This window comes from Ascaphus truei, chromosome 1 (genome assembly GCF_040206685.1).
Source record: "Ascaphus truei isolate aAscTru1 chromosome 1, aAscTru1.hap1, whole genome shotgun sequence".
Taxonomy (NCBI): domain Eukaryota; kingdom Metazoa; phylum Chordata; class Amphibia; order Anura; family Ascaphidae; genus Ascaphus; species Ascaphus truei.
This window is the reverse complement of record NC_134483.1, coordinates 48,476,521-48,496,178: the sequence shown is the minus strand read 5'-3', so window position 1 is coordinate 48,496,178 and position 19,658 is coordinate 48,476,521.

Sequence of the window (19,658 nt, the reverse complement as noted above, 5' to 3'; positions counted from 1 at the left end):
CGTGCACAGTTAAAGAAAATATATGTTATGGGCGTATGTAATAGTTACAGACCAGATTAAAATGCGAGACAGCCTTAGTTTTGAAAGAACTTAAACTGGTGGTGGATGTGAGAGTCTCTGGTAGGTTGTTCCAGTTTTGGGGTGCACGGTAAGAGAAGGAGGAACGGCCGGATACTTTGTTGAGCCTTGGGACCATGAACAGTCTTTTGGAGTCTGATCTCAGATGATAAGTGCTGCATGTGGTAGGGGTGAGGAGCTTGTTCAGATAGCTGGGTAGCTTGCCCATAAAGAATTTAAAGGCAAGACAGGAAAGGTGAACTTTGCGCCTAGACTCTAGTGATGACCAATCTAGTTCTTTGAGCATTTCGCAGTGATGTGTGTTGTAGTTGCATTGGAGAACAAAACGACAAATTGAATTGTAGAGGGTGTCAAGTTTGCTAAGGTGGTTTTGAGGTGCCGAGCCATATACTATGTCTCCATAGTCAATAATTGGCATTAGCATCTGCTGTGCGATACGCTTTCTGACCAGGAGACTTAGGGAAGATTGTTCCTGTAAAGTACCCCTAGTTTGGCATAGGTCTTGGTTGTCAGGGTATCAATGTGCATCCCAAATGTTAAGTGGGAGTCAAACCATATGCCCAGGTATTTAAAACTAGTGACAGGGTTTAAGGTGGTGTTAGCATTGGTTCTAATCTGGAGCTCAGTCGCTGGCAGCTTTAAAAATTTAGTCTTGGTCCCAAATACAATTGTTACAGTCTTGTCAGTGTTTAAAAACAGTTTGTTTTGGGAAATCCAGTTTTCGAGTCTCAAAATGTCAGACTGAAGTTTGTGTTGAAGGTCAGAGAGGCTATGGCTGTGTGCATATAGGATTGTGTCATCTGCATACTGTGACAACCACATCCCATTGAGGTCCCTTTTATCCCAAATAAGGCCGGAAACACAGTACTTCTATTTACGTGGGGTTTATTTATAGGGGCTAAGTAACATATTCGCAGGCCCACTCTCCCTTTTAGAAAGCCAAACCAAAATAAAAAGCATAAATAAAAACCTATCCCGGTCAGGGATCTAACTTACTTCTTCAGCCCTGTCTACCGGGCAGCCAGCTAAGCCAGTTCCCACCCCAAAACATGCCCTGGCATAGGCAATAAAGAAATAGCATAGTCTTTTGTCATAATGTAGCAATAGAAAGGGTATTGCTTATTTTAGTCCATCTGGCGATGTCCTTGCTTCAGCACGGCTCTTTCAGCAGTGTCTCACTCTCACTCAGCTTCTTTACACTGCTTCAGCATGGCTCTCTCAGCAGCTTCTCTCACAATCTGCCAACTTCTTTAACCAGCCTCTGGTAGCTTCTGCCTCCCTCCTTCTCTGAGGGAAAACCGGTCAGTCTCTCTCACTTGCTTTCTGGGTCAGGCTCAGCCTGTGACCAAACACTTCCTTGTTTTTCAGGAGTTCAGCCCAGGCTGATTTATTAGATTTCAGGTGTTCTTGACAACTCCTGGGAGGATGAACTCTTTCCAGCACCTAGATGCCAGTGCTGGTATCACAATACATGTGTATTGAGGCTTCCTTACAAGCTGTAGGAAGATCATTAATGAACACTGAGAAGAGTAGGGGCCCCAGAACAGAGCCTTGCGGGACACCACAGGTGATATCCAGGGGGTTGGAGTTAGAGCCTGAGATGGACACATGTTGGGATCTACCTGATAGTTAGGACTGAAACCAGTTTAAAGCATGCTTCCCTATTCCAGAGCTCTGGAGTTTGTTAAGCAGGATAACATGATCAACTGTACAGTATCAAAAGCCTTTGCAAAATCTATGAATAATGCACCAGGGAGTTGTCCCCGTTCCATTCCACACTGGATTTCATTGCAAACTGTAAGCAGGGTAGTTACGGTGGAGTGTTTGGGGCAAAAGCCAGATTGGAATTGGCTAGGGAAATTTGTCTTGGTATAGTAATCGCTTAATTGGGAGTGGACACATTTTTCCATGACTTTGGAAAGAATTGGGAGAAGTGAGATTGGCCTGTAGATTGAGACAGTGTTTTTGTCCCCACTTTTGAAGATTGGGACAACTCTGGCAGTTTTCCAGGTCTTAGGGATATGGCCTGCAGACAGGATAGAGTTGACTATGGAAGAAATTGGTTTGGCAATGGCTGGGGTACCAAGTCGTAGGAACCTAGATTGTAGTAAGTCAGGTCCACATTGGCTGCTTAGTTTTAATTTGAGGAGCGCTTGTGTAATCTCCTCTTCAGATACTGGGCCAAATTGAAAATGGTGGGCAGTGTTGGGAGGGGCTGGGGCTATGTGGGTACTCCCAGGATGAGATTCAGGTTTGTGGTTTGGGCTGCGTTTCGCTAATAAGTTAGTGGCACACCCCACAAAATAATCATTGAATGCATTTGCAATGTCAGTGGGGTTTGTCTGAGTAATATCCCCCTTAGTGATATTACTTGGTTGTTGATGGTTAGAAGGCTGGAAAATATTGTTGTTATATTCTAGAGCCTTGATAACCTTATCAGTAACCAGTAAATTGTCCCAGTTCCATTCCACACTGGATCTCATTGCAAACTTTTTGGAGGGTAGTTACCATGGAGTGTTTGGGGGGAAAGCCAGATTGGAATTGGGTAGGGAAATGTGTCTTGGTATAGCAATCGCTTAACTGGGAGTGAACACATTTTTCCATGACTTTGGATAGTACTGGGAGAAAAAAGATTAGACTGAAGTGTGAGTCAGTGTTTTTGTCCCCACTTTTGAAGATTGGGACCACTCTGGCAGTTTTCCAGGTCTTAGGGATATGGCCTGCAGACAGGATAGAGTTGACTAGGGAAGCAAGCAGTTTGGCAATATCTGGGGCACCAAGTCGTAGGAATTTAGATTGAAGTAAGTCAGGTCGACATTGGCTGCTTAGTTTTAATTTGAGGAGCAGTCTTCTCTTCAGATACTGGTAATCTCAGAATGAGGTTCATATTTGTGGTTTATGTTTGTTTAGCTAATAAGTTAGTAGCACACCCCACAAAATAATAATTGAATTTATTTGTAATGTCAGTGGGATTTGTCAGAGTAATATCCTCCTTAATGATATTACTTGGTTCTTGATGGCTAGAAGGCTGGAATACATTGTTGATGATTTTCCAGAAGTTTTACGGATTTGATGTATTCTGGTATCAGAGTAGTATTATGCTTTTGCGTGTCTTGTTTGCCTTGTTCACATATTTCGCAGGCATCTGTAGTTATTAAGATCTTTGGTAGTGCCAGTTACTTTGTAGCTTTTCCACAAAGCATCCCTAAAATGGTAAAGCACTATAAGGTCGATTTTAACCCACGGAAGGTGGGCCCCGTACTCTTATTCTGCGTAGTGGAGCGTGGGTATCACAGAGTTTTAAGAACTCGGATTGGAAATAGTCCAGTGCAGAATTAAGTCGATTCTGTACCAAGGGCAGTTGGTAAAGTCAGCCAGAAACTATTGTGGGCTAACGTTTTTAAATGTTCTAGTGAGGAGAACTTTAGGGCTTGATTGGGGTGGTCTGATTTTCCTTACACAGTACACTATTGCATGGTCACTGAAAATGTCAGGAAGGATGCCAGAGGATTGAATTCTGCTGGGACCAGAGGAGAGAATCCAGTCTAGCAAGGAATGGTTGTGAGATTTCAGGTTTGTCCGTGTGGGTTGGGGAATGAGTTGCGTTAGGTTAAGTGACTTGAGTTGTATATGGATTCTGTTATTTTTAGGGTCGAGCCAATTGTAGTTGAAATCCCAAATAACTAGTAGCTCGCTCTTCTCATTCAGAGAAGAAATTGAGCCAAGAAACTGGGTGATATCAGTCAGGGACTGTATAGGGACTTTAGGAGGGCGGTAGATGCCAGCAATTAGGACGGGCTTAGAAAAGGGGAGGCAAATGTTGCCAACAAGGATTTCAAAAGAGGGTGGGCTTGGGGGGCAATTTAGCAGCGTAAATTGTAAGGTGCAATATAAAATAACACCCGTCCTCCTCTGTTTGGCCTATCTTTCCTAGAAATGGAGTATCCCTGCATGGCGATATTAGAGAATTAAAAAAATGAGCATCCGGGTCCCTGGGTCGGAATTGAAAGATATCCAAAAAAGAATATTCAAATTCATTTGGCAAGGTAAAAGACCCAGAGTAGCAAAATCAGTATTAACATCACCAAGGGGTAAGGGAGGAATGGGGGAACCAGATATTTCAAGGTATTATCAGGCAGCCCAATTAAAGCAAATGATCGAGTGGAATTCAGACCCAGACCAGCTTTGCTGGGTAAAAATTGAGTCTCATTATGCCAGGGCGCCTTCTCTGCAAGCGAGTCTATGGGCAACGGACAGAAGTGACAAGGGGGTAGGAAATTTTGAATTAGAAGCTATGGGCCACACGTCGAATATATGGCAAAAATCTAAAAATAAATTTAAACTCTCGGCCCCGGGCTCACAACTCACCCCACTATACAATAACACAGAGTTCCCCCCCGGATGTGAGGCCAAGCAAGTTGAACAATATTCAAGTAAAGGAATCATGACGGTGGGGGATCTGCTAAGTGACAAGTAGCTCTTGAGCTTCCAAGAACTACGGAAAAAAACTCAAAGCCCCTGACCTGGACACATTCAAATTCCTACAAATAAGACACTTCCTACAAAAATTGTCCCCCACACTAGAATTCCCACCTCTTACACAATTTGAAAAATTGTGCCAGGAGGATACACACCAAAAAGGCCTTATATCACAAATTTACGCAGCTTTGGAAAAACATGCTAGCTCTGCTGCGCATGACTACATGCTTAAATGGGCAGCGGAATTAAATATGGAAATAGATAGTGAGGACTGGGAAGAAATATGGAACGTAGCACCAGGAACCTCTGTTTGCACTAGTATTAAAGAAAACATTTACAAGATAACGTTTCACTGGTACCTAACGCCAGTAAGACTGAAGCAAATCTACCCTCTGGCCTCTGATCTATGTTGGAGAGGCTGCGGACACAAAGAGGACATGGCCCATATTTGGTGGCTATGTCCAGAAATTCAGAAATATTGGCTCCTGATCCAAAATCTAATAAAAGAGGTCTTAGACCTTACAATCCCTTTAGATCCACTGACCTACATACTGGGTAGGCCGATAGATGAGATCGACCGTCCAGTATGGAAATTAATCTCCTTTATTTTAACAGCAGCAAGCTGTTCAGTGGCGCTCTCTTGGAAGAAGATCTCTCCTCCCACGATATAAATGGTGAGAAAGAGATTAGGCGAGGTCATGCTAATGGAAAAACTCACAGCATTCCTCAACCACTCAACTGAGCGGTTCTATACCATATGGGAACCCTGGTTGACCCACTAAACATATTTCCCACACCCTACCCCCAAACACAGCAACCATATAAGACCCTCGGAGAAAGGCGTGAGAAGTGCTACCAGGGGGAAGAGGAGACCCCCTCCCCACCCCCCCAATTTCCCCTCTTCCCCCCCCCCCAAACCCACCCACCCTATTCTTTTTCGGGAGTCTAGTCACTGGGACCACTGAGTGACCTGAGTGGTCCTCCACACCCTCGGGTAGGCACTCAGTGCCCCCTTCCCCCCCTCTCTCCCCCCTCTGTTACCAAAAAGTAAAAATTAAATATTATGGTATTATGTTATGACAGAACTACAAAATCTGTGATGTGATGTATCAATACCTAATAAAAATGTTTGAAAAAAAAAAATAAGCATGTTAAACAAAATAGCAATGCACATTGACTTAACACTTGGCAAATTGCTTGTAAATTCTGATCATGACGTAAAATGTTTTGCCGGTAAAAAAAAAAGGAATAATTTTAGAAGAGGAGGAAAAATATATGCGAGAGGAAAGTTCCAATAGCTTGAAAATACAAGCTTGGTCTTTTGCACAAAACGTGTAAACCTTTCTGTGAGATAGCGCACGGCCACCACCACCTTAAACATTCTACATCCAAGGAATATATAGGGGGCTGAGTATTACTGCAAACGTGGTATAATTCTGGTTTGAGTTTTATCACTGGTTCAGCAGCCTGCGTATGGGAAGAGACTACAAATAAGACACACAGTAGGGTTATTTTTGGTTAAAAGTCACTCGTCATCTACCTTATTTGCAATAATTCTGATATAACACTCGATGTACCTCCATGTCAGACATTTCCCAGCCTTCAAAACTTCACAGATTTTCAACTGCAGGTACCCGCATTCTGGTCGGGGAGAAGGAAAACAGGGTCACACCATAACACTTACTAAGCCTTAATTAATGCCATTTATACATTCAATGAAGGAATAATAATGTAATTGTAGTATAGGAATCTAATGGCTACACTGAGGTTAATAGGCATATACACTGGCGACACACTTTATTCGAGCTCGGCTAGTCCCACGAATTCGGGTATACCCGGGTGTATTGAGGTTTGTGACTGTTTTCTGCCCGAGGTATTTTCCAGGCAGGGATTGAAGCATTTTATTCCCGCTGGCTGCAATACTGCACAGTATATATATATATACTGCATTACAATTCATGAATTTATGCCATCTGGTAGACACGCGAAGCATTGCAGCCTATTAAATCCTAATCATTATCATTTAACAGATCAGCCGCCCGTCAGCCAGGCATGAACCCAGGCTGGGAAGGCAAACGCAACGGGGCTTGTCAGAGGTGAGGAGCGGCGAATTCCTGGTATCTGCCAGGTACATACTGGGTATTTGCTCGAATAAAGTGTGTCGGTGCAGTACAGGCATATAGGTTAATACAGATATTACCATTAGTTCTGTGTCAAAACAGCAACGTCAACACAATCTTAGCTTGATCCGAAGGTCACATACTGATTATTCATATGATGAAGACATTTAATGGACGGCCTGATATTCAAGGTTTTTTTCCCCTCTCTAGATCAACATAACATGTTCAAGTACAAGAAATGTATGTATATATGTATATCTTTATTTATATAGCACAATCCAGGTACATAGCGCCTCACAGCAGTGACATAAACAAGAGACATAATACTATACAACAGTTGGAATAAGCATTTCAGACATGAAAGTAACAATAGGAAAGGGTGTCCCTGCCCCAAAGAAATTGCGCCTGCAAGGGGTCAAGGTAAGTGGAGAGAGAGGGTGCCAGTTGATTATTGAGGGGAAGGACATTCCAGAGGTGTGGGGCAGTGAGTAAGAAAGATTTTAAACGGATAAAGGCTTTAGATACATAAGGGGTAGACAGAAGACATCCTTGACCAGAATGCAAGAGTCGGGCAGGTGTATAGCGCAAAATTGGAGATGAGATATAAGGAGGGGCAGAAGAGTGTATAGTCTTAAAAGTAAGGAGGAGAATTTTGGAAGTGATATGAAGTTTAATAGGAAGCCAGGAGAGGGATTTCAGCAGGAGAGACTCTGAGACATACTGTATTTAGGAGAGAGTAAAGTGATTCTAGCAGCAGCGTTAAGGATAGATTGTAGGGAATACAGGTGAGAGGCAGAAAGGCCGGGCAGTAGAAGGTTACAATAGTCAGGGTGGGAGAGAATGAGGGCCTGCCTTAGAGTTTTAGCAGTAGAGGGACAGAGGAAAGGGCGTATATTTGCAATATTACAGAAGTAAAAACATCAGGTTTTAGCTACATTGTGAATGTGAAAGGAGAATGTGAGGAAAGAGTCAAATGTGACCCATAAGCAGTGTGCTTGTGATATTGGGTGTATGATAGTACTGACAACAGTAATATAGAAGGGGGAATTAGGGCCAGGCTTGGGAGGAAGTAGGAGAAGCTCCGTCTTGGACATGTTAAGTTTGAGTCGGCAGAGGGCCATCCAGGATGATATACTGTAGCAGAGAGACATTCAGAGATTTTGGTCAGTATAGCAGGTGTAAGGACAGGGGTTGAAAGGTAAATTTGTATATCATCAGCACAGAGGTTTATTTGAACCCCATAGATGTTATCACTTAGAGATGGTGTGTAAAGATTGAAAAGGTCCGAGGACAGACCCCTGGGGTACACCCACAGAGAGATCGACAGAGGAGGATGAGGTAATAGCAAACGAGACACTGGAAGTACGATGGGAGAGGTATGGGGAAATCCAGGTCAGAGCTCTGTAACAAATACAAAGATTATGGAAAATGTGAAGGAGAAGAGGGTGGTCTAAAGTATCAAAGGCTGCAGAGAGGTTGAGTTATGGATGATGTGCAATGATTGTTGTCTTTTGTAGAATGGAGGTCATTAATTATTTTGATGAGTGCTGTTTCAGTGGAGTGAGCAGTGCAGAAGCCAGATTGTAGAGGATCTAGGAGAGAGTAGGTGGTGAGAAAATGGAGTAAGCGATAGAACACAAGGCGTTCAAGAAGTTGAGAGGCAAAAGGCAGGAGGGAGACAGGGCAATAATTAGAGAGACAGAAATATTGCATTGTATTTAACCAGACTATTATTTTGATTAATGTTATGTCTATTTTATTATTAATTAACAGTAAAATGTGCTGACTGAGCATTTTTTTAATCAAATGTTCCCCAAAACACAACTGATTTGTGGCATTGGTATTTTCTGAGAAATATAGCTGAAGGATTTAAACTGATATACATTAGGCAATGGAAAGTTTCCTGATATCCTGATAAGAATGGAGTTAGGGTAAACATAACACCATAGTGCCCAACTTATTTTCTAATACTACACTTCCCATTATACAATATAACATAAAAATATATACAGGAAAATATTTACTGTTGAAATCGTACATGACATTTCAACAAACATTAAACATTTACAAAATTGTTACTTTGAGTTCCTATTGCCTTGAAAACCATTTGTCAAAAATGTAGCTTGTTTTTATACGAAATGAAGGAAGTTCGTGCTCAGTGATTAGTCCTTATGTTGTCTTCAAAGCAATTCCTGTTCTGATTCACCTACTTATGATCCACCTGCTTCCTACCACGGAACTTTAGGATTTTTTTCCCCTGTTTATTTCCATACTGAGAGACGCCAGGTTCCAGAGGGACCAATAATAGTAATTGATCATGTGAGTAAGAAATGCCCTCAAAGCTTCCTTAGCAAATTCATTAGACTTTTTACTTCCGATCAGCTGCCAGAAGACGAAAGGCAGTTTGCAGAGGGTTCAGATACATATGAAAAAGAAAAAAAAAGTAAATCAGAGTCACGGATCATTTTAATAAAAGTCCTCTGTTTGTTCTGTTTGAGATTCCTATTTATATTAGCCGTGTGCTGGGTCAACAGCTGCACTTCAGCTGCCTCAAATCCTGTCTTGAATATCCTAATGCTGAGCCACTAAGATTTACTGAAAATAAATCATTTTATTCTAGTATTTTGTAAAGCAATTTCATTTGAATTATACTTTAATCTCATTTGTCATTGTACATTTTACTATGTCTACATACACTAATGGTGTTTTTATATTGGACTTGCAGATGTGCGCTGCAGTGCAGTTTCCAATAATAAAAGCATAGCACAATATATATTTTTGAAAAAATGTTTTGTCACATCAAGATGCCGATCGAAACAGACATACTAAGCATTTTCGGCATAACGCGCACTTAACACTGCATCAGTCTTAATTAATGTGTATAGCAGTTAATGCTTTGTTAACAGTGTGTGCCCTATGTGTACCATGTTTAGAATGGGTCAAATTATTTTCTTGAATTGACTTTTCAGAATGCATATTTTATTTATCTCTGCATATATTTCCTTTCCCAGTTTCAGCCACGGGGGAAATTCCCCCCCCCCCCCCCTGGGCCGGTCCTACTAGAGTCATTGTGGGCTGGGCATGGCCTGTCCTATTCAGTGGCTGTAACATGGCTTTATGCCCACAGCTGACAGCAGGCAGGGCCTGGCCTGAGTGCGCCCGTTAAGAAGCGTGGTGGGGTTGAAGCCGCAGCTGTGGGTGGTGCTATAGAGCTTGTGGTGGGGGGCTAATTTAAGAACTTGAGGTAGACAGGCAGTTGTGCGTGGCGCTATAGACCTCTGTGTGTGCTAACGTGAATTACGAAAAGGAGTCCCTTCTCCGAAGAGCTTACAATCTAATTGGTAGGTAGGAAGAACGTACAGAAACAGTAGGAGCGCATTCTGAAGATCGTCTGCACGGGGCCAGGGTTTATGTATGAGGGGTAAAGTATCAGCAGAGCTATTCATATGCTTTGTTAAGCATGTGTGTTTTATGGTGGGTCTTAAAGGTGGATAGAGAGGGTGCTAGTCGAATATTGAGTGAAAGGGCATTCCAGGAGGTGTACGGCAGTCAGTTAGAAAGGTTGAAGGCTTAAGATACAAAATGGGTAGAGAGAAGACAACCTTGAGCAGAACGCAAGTCAGGAATGGTGAAATTATGGCTAAGATGTAAGTAGGAGCAGAAGAGTGTAAAGCTTTAAAAGTGAGGAGAATTGAGTGCGAGATGCAGGATTTGATTGAAGCCAGTAGAGGGATTTCAGCAAGGGAGACGCTGTGACAGATTTAGAAAAGAGTTGAGGGATTCTGGCAGCAGCATTTAGGATAGATTGTAGCTGAGACAGGTGAGAGGCAGGAAGGCCGGACAGCAGAAGGTTACAGTAATCGAGACGGGAGAAACTCTGTGTCAGAGTTTTAGCAGTCGAGCAACAGAGGAAAGGGCGTATCTTTGTAATATTGCAGAGGAAAAAATTACAAGTTTTAGAAACGTTCTGAATGTTAGAGGAGAATGTGAGAGAGGAGTCAGGTGTGACCCTTAGGCAGCGTGCTTGTGCTACTGGGTGTATGATAGTACTTTCAACAGTAATCTTTAAGGAGGTAGTGGGGTCAGGTTTGGGAGTATGTATGAGGAGCTTCGTTTTGACATGTTAAGTTTAAGCCGGCGGAGGGCCATCCAGGATGATATAGCGGAGAGACATTCAGAAACTTTGGTCTGTACAGCAGGTGTGTCGTCAGCATAGAGGTGATATTTGAACCCAAGAGATGTAATTAGGTCATCTCCTAAATGACGAGGCAATTCAGTAAAAAAAGTTTTTAGCCCCATTCCCAGGATCGAAGGAGATATCAGGAATGTATAAATCATTCCTAAAATTTCATTAGGACAAATATTGTCTGTAAAAAAGAAATATAAAAAGATGTAGGTAGTATTGTTTAGTATGATTCACCTTTTATTGGACGAACAAGTGGTTTATATTATGTCTCACAATGTTCTTCTTCAGATATTCCCATAAGAGTTGTGGAACACATAATTATTTCTAGAATTCCTTCAAAAATATGTTCCAACAACAAGAGATTAGTACTCTACATATGCTCTACATATGCTGGTTCTGCACTTCTTACCTAATCTTTATCTCGTCTGTATCTCTATACCTTGAGTGAAACTTTTCCCCGCACATTCTCCATTTCTGACTTGTCATTTTTACATTATCTTTCATAATTAAAGATGCCAAAAACGTGTTTTTTACCATTACAGCTTCTGTAGATTAAGTCATCCCAATGCCTTTTCACTACTGTACAGCAATGGTGATGGAAAAATTATACTATATCCCTTACTTTCCATAATCTAGAATTGGCTGTCCAAGCAATTGTAGGACTAAATTGAATAAAAGGGCGTTATTTATTAAAGTGTGAAAGTGACAATCCGAGAAACGTCCACTGAAGTCAATGGGAGTTTCATAGTGCCACGATTAGCATTATCCTATTTTAATGAATAATCCTACAAAAGTGAGACATTTAGGGCCATATCCGAGAAGACCCATTAAGTGACTTAGCATGGAATTAACTTAAGTTAATGTCACGTTATGTCATAACATGCATCTTTAAAGGCCAATAAATAGCGTTAAGTCATGTTCTCTCCTGGAAACAGCATTGCATTAACTAAAATGGCAATGAGTGATAATTACAGTATATACAAAAGAGGTGTTTGCCATAACAACTCATATCCACAAAGGTACATAAAGGTTAATGCAGGGACTTAATGTTACGTTAGTTAAATCATACCTAAACTTGGGGTTACTTACATTTAGACCCCTAAAAGGCTCTGTGTTGAAGGAAAAGTTAGTCAATGGGTACTCCACTAACTTAGACTCTCTCTCTTCCTTCTGCTGGGTTTGGATGGGAATAAGATAAAGTTACACTCAAATGTGTTTGACATTTCCATTTGGGCACCTCTGTTTTATCCACTTTAGAGTCTCACAATTAAAAATGGTTAGTATAGATTCTTATAATAGAAGTTTATGCAACATAGCTTCCTCTCCTCTTGCTTTTTTTTTTTCTATAACTTTGAAACGTCCCAGCATTATTGAGCATTGTTTTTACAGGTCCATTTACATTCCTATTTTCTGTTATTTTTATTTTATTCCTCAAAGTTCATGAATTTTCCTACACACACACACACACATGATTATTTGGTCTGTTTTTGTCCCCAATTTTAGCATCCAATGCTGTTCTCTGATTTTGTTATTTAAGTACACAATGTATACTAGTATTGCATATTTTATAAATGACTATTTTATTTGTATTGTCCTGATATGCATTATTTGAGATTAACCATGTTGTTGTTAATGCTTCTTAACACCATGTTGTGCACTAATTCTATTTCTACGGGGATAGATCCTGTCATCCCTGGCAAAAAAACAGAAATGCCTTAGAAAATACAGACAGAATGGTGCCAAATATTTACTACACAAGAATAAGAGCTATACTATTTGAAACCATGTGGTACCATTTGATGAACTTACCCCAGTAATAGTACACTTTTGCTATAGTGTGTGTTTTTTTATTACTTTACATACACTATTTCCTCTTGATATCTAAAAAGTGCTTCCTTTTGTGTCCTGACCTGCTTATTTACTACTTATATTACCCCTTGGTGTCTTTCCTTTGTGTAAAACTGAAGGTCAGAATCCACATTTATTTTTCTACTTTATTACATAGTAAAAATAAAAAGACAATTTAGTAAATGTAAAAAAAAATTCAGCTTCACTGATGTGAATATAAAATATGAAAAATACAATATGTTGTCTTTTATTTCCTTGATTTATGGATCCCCATTGCTTTTATTGTTTTTTTTTTCATATGGTAGAAAATGAGCTATAAAGTTTAAGTGATTGTCATTATGTACTTTGACGTTTTTTCGGCCTTCACTTTCAACTTGTAATGCTTCTAAATAAAAAGAGCTGCTAAAATGTAAAAGTGTGACATGAAGGTATTTTATTTCTTATTTTAAATCAGGAGAAGTGTTTTGAGATCAATTCTTTAAGGGACTGGGAAATACTTTTACTTGTGGTTCTTTGGTTAGAATTTGTTCAGGTATTGGAAATATGTAACTGAGGAATAAATACCCTTAGAAAGTAAGAACATTGTAAATCACTTAGTCAGCCGCAGTGATTGCTAGATGTGCTCCACCCTTTGGAATCTAACAGAATGTAGAATGCACGGAATCCCTCATTTTTTTATTTTTTTTTTACATTTCCCACATCCTTCATAAAAATTACAAAATACTTGTACTGTTTAAGTGAGCAATTCTAACTCATGCTACTGTATTTTAAAACTTGGATTTAGGATTTTAGTCAAACACGGAAATATAGTACAGTCACAATTACTAATTTGCCTTTTTTTTTTTAAACTTTCAATTACATGTATCTCATTTGCAAACAGCTCCCCAGCCCACGGTTTGAGCTACTGACTAAACTCCAGCTAATGAGTTCAAAAAGAAAAATAATAGCTGTTTCATGTGGTTGTCTGACTCTGTGCTTCGCCTATTCAGTTTTGGCTGCATAAGAAGGATAAATGCAACAGGCTGAACGTTTAAGAGGGTTATTGAAATTGAATAGTTGCATCCTGTTTTAAAGGAAAATGAACAGAAAAACACATAGGATCAGAGTTACTCACCAGTTTGGTAACTCGTGTCAAAAGGCACTGCATGGGTAGATGAAACAAGGGACGATGCAAAACAGATTTACTAATGTTACAGCGTCATATGGAAATTAAAATAGCTATTGTTGCACTTGACTTTGTTAGGCTGTTGCACAAGGACAGGTAGCTCTCACTGGGCAATTTGAATCTATAAGGCATATGTTTGATTATGTACCATACATCAATCTGGCAGAAAGATAGTTTAGTAGACGGACGTGTTTTAGGGGCGAAGTCTGAACTGCCAGGATTAAGGCCCCAGATGGATGAAAACGAGGCAAAACCTTGTTTCTGCTTCCAGCTCTGGATTGGGAAGAAACTCTGCAAGAACCTTGAGTTGTTTATGTAAGTGTAGCTATGGCTGGTTCTGGCTATTCCTCTGCCCTCCCTAACACGTAAGTCCTGGTAGTTGCAGGCGGCGTTATGCCCATCTTGCGCTTACCCCTCCCTCTGCAGCTTTATTGAGTGGCAGGAGTGGAGGTGTGACAGTGTCACTACTAAAGTCTCCTCCATTCGGGACATTGATCGGGACATTGTGAGGCCTAATATCTTAGTCCCCTCTATCAGCTCTCCTACACAGGACCTTGCTACTGCTACACACACCAATGTAAAGGGGGGTTAAGGCTGCACACCACAATATAAATAAATACATACAGTTTACCGGTGCTGCTGGTTCAAGGAAGTACCTGCCAGGCAAATTCCAATGTACATTGAGAAAAAAAGAGAGATCCAGCGCTCCAAAGATTTCAAGATAAATTAATTTATTGTGCCATACGTAAATTCATTTATCTTGAAATCCGTGGAGTGCTGGATCTCTCTTTTTTCTACTGCTACACACACCCCAGTAAAGATCTTTAAGGGCCATGATAGGCCCAAACCAAGTGAGCGGGTGTCCGAACTTGCCAGGCTCTCACCCCTGGGACTTGCACAGGACAATGTTAGGCTCCTATCACCGGTCCCCATTTTCTGTGTCCCTACTGCATCTGCTCCTGTTCCGAACATTGCTCTGGTGCCCATACCATCAGTCCGTGCTGCTGGTGCAAGATCTGCTTCTGCTGACTCTAAACATATGCTGTTATATTTCAGGTCTCATGCTGAAGGATGGTTCTTCTAAATTGGTTCCAAGTGGGGACCATTGGATTCACCAGAGGGAGAGTGTAGACACGGCTGGTCCTGGCTATTCCTCTGCCCTCCCTAACACATTAGTCCTGGTAGTTGCAGGCAGTGTTAGGCCCATCTTGGGTTTATCTGTCCCTCTGCAGCTTCCTTGAGTGGCAGGAGTGGAGGTGTGATGGGGTCTGTGTGTTGCCCACTCCGGGTGCAGACCTTGTGCCCTCCCCTTCTGCACTTAGGAAGAGGTACGCCTAAATTTACGGAGTGTCTAGTCTGCCAGCAGAGATAGCACAAGTGAGGGAAGTGTGCTGTCTCATCCTGCAGGGTGGGATTATGCGAACAGTCCCACTAGGGGACTGTGATAAGGCCTAAGGAAATATCTGACCCAGAGACCAACCAGGAGCATGGGATCAAAAGAGTATTCGCTGTATGTTCTGTCTGCAGTGGATGCCAATAAAGACTCCTGTTCAATATACTCTGGCCTGAGGGTGCAGCTACTCAGGAAGAGGATAACAGCTCAGCACCCCCTAGCACTAGAAGAGAAAAATGACAAAAAAGACACAGTGCAAATCGCTCATAGTGAAATACATTTTAGTTAAATAAAAATATTAATAACGGGTGAGTAATCTGTGTACATCAGAGAAGATGATTATAGACATATCATGTAACGAGACATGGGTTACTGAACACCGGATATACAGCTGGTCAGGAGCGAAGTCGCCGTCCAAGTACCCTCTGATGGTCTTCAAAGACTTAGATCTCCTACAGGTAGGTGACCCCTTTCATGATGGCACTATCAATCCTCCCAGGAATCAGCGTCTCGTCAGATGGATCCTCCCAGAGTGTGGTAACACCGCAGGTAAATGTCTCAGATGTTTGATATTGAAAATGTCTCAAAATGTATGGTATTGAGAAGTCTCCCCTCACCGCTCATTTCGGAGTTCGCTCATTTCGGAGTTCAAATACAGTTCATATGCAGTAATCCGCAAAGGGGGTGAAATAGCAGCACTTAGAAAGACCAAAGGGGGTATAACAACACAGATCTCATAGCACTGTAATAACAAGCAATTTGAAACTCAGAGCACACACCGGTGGACTACAGTACTGCAATGAATCGTGACGACACTGTATAGATGCCGTTTGTTAGCGGCTTGCAACAGTGAAGTATACCGAGCCAAAAAGCAGACGAAGATCCATCTACCTTTGTTTCTGTTGAAACCTGCACTCAATTAACCTACCAGCCTTTGATTCCATTTTACACTCCTCCCTCTCATCTCTCAGTTCTGCTACAGACTCTGACAACCTGGTCAAGAACTGCAACTCTGCCTTATCCTCCTCTCTTGATCTGCATGCCCCGCTTTCTCTTTGCCATCTTCACCCTTCTAACCCCAGACCCTGGCAAAATTCCCACACGCGCATGCTGCGTTCCTCCACTCGTTCCTCTGAACGCCTCTGGAGGAAATCTCACACTCTCGCAGACTTCCTTCACTACAAATTTTAGCTATCCTGTTTCAACTCTGCCCTCTTTCAGGCTAAACAAACCTACTTTTCTTCACTAATTAACACACACGTCTAACCCTCACAAACTCTTCTGTCTTTGACTCTCTATTCAGACCACCTTCGGCTGCCTCCTCTTCTTTCGCATCTCACCTCAGGACTTTGCTGACTATTTTAAGGAAAAGGTGGAAACCATACGTCAGAACATCCCCTCTGTTTTCTCTTCCCATCCCACACTCCTTCCTAACTCTCCTCCTGACTTCCTTGACTCTTTTTCCACAGTCTTGGAGGAGGATGTATCACTTCTGATGTCCTCTTCTCCTTCTATCACCTGCTCTTAAGACCCCATTCCCTCCCATCTCCTAGAACCTCTTGCTCCTACTATAATCCGTATGCTCACACACATTTTTAACTCTTCCCTCTACTCTGGTACCTTTCCCTCCTCCTTCAAACATGCAACAGTTATACCATTACTCAAAAACAGCAAGCTTTACCCTACCTGTCTTTCTAACTATCGACCTGTCTCCCTCCTGTCTTTTGCCTCCAAACTCCTTGAACGTTTTGTATTCTCTTGTTTGCTTAATTTTCTCACCACTAATTCTCCCCTAGACCCTCTACAATCTGGCTCGCGCACTGTTCACTCCACTGGAACAGTCCTCACTAAAATAACTAATGGCCTCCATGCTGCCAAAGACAGAGGTCATTACACTCTGCTCATACTACTTGACTTTTCTACAGCATTTGACACCGTGGACCACCCTCTTCTCCTTCACATTCTCCATATTCTTGGTATTCGTAACAAAGCTCTATCCTGGATCTCCTCCTACCTCTCCCATCGTACTTTCGTTGTCTCTTTTGCTACACCTCCTCCTCTTCTATCGATCTCTCTGTGGGGGTACCCCAGGGCTCTGTCCTAGGACCTCTTCTCTTTTCTCTGTACACACTTTCTCTAGGTGACCTAATCACATCTCTTGGGTTTAAATATCACCTCTATGTTGATGACACACAAATTTACTTTTCAACCTCTGACCTTATACCTGCTGTACAGACCAAAGTTTCTGAATGTCTCTGGGCTATATCTTCCTGGATGGCCCTCCGCCGACTTAAACTTAACATGGCAAAAACAGAGCTCCTTATACTTCCTTCCAAACCGGCCCTAATACCTCCTTCCACATTACGGTTGGAAGTACCATCATTCACCCAGTAGCCCAAGCACACTGCCTAAGGGTCAAACTTGACTCCTCTCTCACATTCTCCCCTCACATTCAAAATGTATCTAAAACCTGTCGCTTTTTCCTCCACAATATTACAAAGATATATCCTTTCTTCTGTTACTCGACTGCTAAAACTTTGACTTAGGCCCTCATTCTCTCCCGTCTTGATTACTGTAACCTCCTGCTGTCCGGCCTTCCTGCCTCTCACCTGCCTCCCCTACAATCTATCCTTAACGCAGCTTCCAGAATCACTCTACTTTTTCTTAAATCTGTCCCAGCGTCTCCCCTGCTGAAATCCCTCTCCTGGCTTCCTATCAAATCGCGCATCTCACACTCAATTCTCCTCTTCACTTTTACAGCTTTACACTCTTCTGTTCCTCCTTACATCACAACCCTAATTTCTCGCTATGCACCATCCCGACTCTTGCATTCTGCTCAAGGATGTCTTCTCTCTACCCTCTTTGTATCTAAAGCACTCTCCTGCCTTAAACTTTTCTCACTGACTGCCCCACACCTCTGGAATGCCCTTCCCCTCAGTACCCGACTAGCACCCTCTCTATCCACCTTTAAGACCCACCTTAAGACACTTGCTTAAAGAAACATATGAGTAGCACTGTGGCTAATACTATACACGAAACATAAAGCTTGGAGGCACTTATCGGAATGCCCTCCTACTGTCTCTGTACGTTCTCCCTACCAATTAGATTGTAAGCTCTTCAGAGCAGGGACTCCTTTTCCACAATGTTACTTTTATGTCTGATGCACTTATTCCCATTATATGTTATTTGTAGTTATTTGTAATTTATATGATTGTCAAGTGTATTACTTCTGTGAAGCGCTATGTACATTAATGGCGCTATATATATAAAAATACATACATACAGTGCTAGAGCTGCAGATATCGAGGGATCAAAGGAGGACAAATCGCAAGTATTTAAAATTGAAACATCCTACGCATTTTGTAGCATAAAAGCCACTTCATCAGGATAATTACAATAAACCTTATGGGGCAACAAATACCTACTGGTCTCCAGGGATTTATTTTAATTATTCCCAGTAGGGAATGGGATGGGACTGCCAGGGACCGCCGCTGTGTTAATCCGATGGGCAATTAGTCTGTCTGCAGAAATGTCACAAAAATTTTGCAGCATTACTGGGAAATTGCCCCAGATTTTCCAAGGCAAGTGTTCAGATACTCGTGGCTGCACCTGTATATATATATATATATATATATATATATATATATATATATATTTGTAGCCGCTTTTCCCCGTACTAAAGGAACCACCAGTGCTGCTGTTACCTGTTTGGCTACCAGCAGGCCTGAGCCTCTGCCTCTGGGAGCCTGGGATGTTGCTTGGTCGCCTAGGTGCAGTGCCTACACCTGCGAGGTATCCATGAATAGCGAGATAAGCCAATCACAAGAACCAATATTGACAGTTATCACACACGCAGGTGTATAAGAACGGGTTTTACTGAACATATATATAGCGGCAGCCTGTACCACACCGTATAAAACATTTACAACCCCAATACAGCCAGTGAGAGCCCCCAAAGTACAACGGGTGCTTGGCACAACACCCTGATGTCCTTTCCCAAAAAATAAAAATAATTTGAAATGAAAAGAATCCAAAGAGATTTATATATTGATATAAACATATAGAAAATAGTAAAGAAAAATTGTTTTGAAGATAATTGTTTTTACAAAGATAGATGTATAAATATTGTTCCTTTATCAAAATTGTACATGTAAGTAAGATGTTAATTTATTTAAGTAAAATAATAAAAAAATATTGAAAAAAAAAAAAGAAAGAGTGTAAACAGAAAACCTTCATTGAGACCTTTCAGGCTGAGAGTCTGTAAATTGCAGATCCACCTACATTCTCTCTGTACCAAGATCTTGTCCCAATTTCCTTTCCAAGGGCCAGTGGGGAGGTGGTCTATGCCAATGAATTTGACTACTTTGATGTTTCCATGGTGAACGTTGT